Source organism: Vulpes lagopus, chromosome 7 (assembly GCF_018345385.1).
Source record: "Vulpes lagopus strain Blue_001 chromosome 7, ASM1834538v1, whole genome shotgun sequence".
NCBI classification, from domain to species: domain Eukaryota; kingdom Metazoa; phylum Chordata; class Mammalia; order Carnivora; family Canidae; genus Vulpes; species Vulpes lagopus.
Window position 1 is genome coordinate 32,019,812 of NC_054830.1, and position 1,317 is coordinate 32,021,128.

The 1,317-nt window shown below is 34.9% G+C and overlaps 1 pseudogene; it reads left to right on the forward strand.

The window, feature by feature from the left end:
- Positions 1-664: 664 nt before the first annotated feature.
- On the forward strand, positions 665-748 carry LOC121496400 (annotated as a pseudogene).
- The last annotated feature ends 569 nt before the right edge of the window (positions 749-1,317 follow it).

Below are 1,317 nucleotides of genomic sequence, written 5' to 3' on the forward strand. Positions count from 1 at the left end.
CAAAGTTCTTGGCTCCAAATTAAAAACAATTCTGAACACTCCATATCTGAAAAACGTGCACATGATCCCTGGGAGGGCTTGGAAAAGAGCTGGCCTCTTACACTAATACATCAACTGTCAGTCTCTTTACACTAGAGGTTTAAAGACACACGCTGTTCTCGTTATGGAAGACGTGTTCTTCGGGGTACATCTGTAGCAACTTACCACTACTTCAAAATCAGTTGCAAATTTCATCTAGGTTTGGAATTCAACATTTATGTATTTTTTAGGCATATAAAATGATCTTAAATGAGAGAATATGTATAAAAACCAGTGAAAAGTTAAAAGTCTTTTTTTTTTTTTTTTTTTTTTTTAAGAAATAGAGTACTAGAGGGGAGAGGCAGAGAAAGGGAGAGAGAGAGAATCCCAAGCGGACTTCATGCTCAGCATGGAGCCTGACACCGAGCTCAATCTCACAACCTTGAGACCATGACCTTAGCAGAAATCAAATCAGAGGCTCAACTGCCTAAGCCACCCAGACACCCCTAAAAGCCTCTTATAAATACAAGTATTGTTGTTATTGGAAGAATATTAGCTATGTAATACAAGTCAATCTCTTATACAGTATACACCCAGAAAAATGGGTTATGCCTTTATTTTTTTTAATGTTCTGTTTAAGATTTTTATTGCTTCTTGGCCTTTTGGCTAAGATCAGGTGTAGTATCTGTTCTTATCAGTATATTTAAGTTTTTTTTTCTACTTAAGATTTTTTAAAATATTTCAAGTTTTTATTTAAATTTTAGTTAGTTAACATATAGGGTAAAATTGGTTTCAGGAGTAGAGGGTTTTTTTAATTTAAATTCAATTTAGTTAACATATACTATATTCTTAGTTTTCAAGGTAGAATTTAGTGATTCATCAGTTTTATATAACACCCAGTACTCCTTACATCATGTGCCCTCCTTAATATCCATCACCCAGTTACACCATCCCACCTACCTCCCCTCCAGCAACCCTCAATGTGTTCTCTATAGTTGAGACTCTCCTATGGTTTGCTTCCTTCCTTAACTTTCAGTAAATCTGACTTTAAATGAAATGCATTATTTTCATATAATTTGTTCTATCCTCTCAGTGTTGACATATTTTAAATTAGTGAGTGAATCCATAAGGTACTGAAATGAAGCAGTGTGGTGTCCTCCAAATACAGTCACCAGTTATCTGTAATGCAACTGACTAGGATAAGATATGCAGAAAGTAACTCTTTATTATTACCTGTATGACCTTTTCAGCTCAGGCCACACTAATTTGAACATTTCAATTATTCAGCCAAGTCTGTGC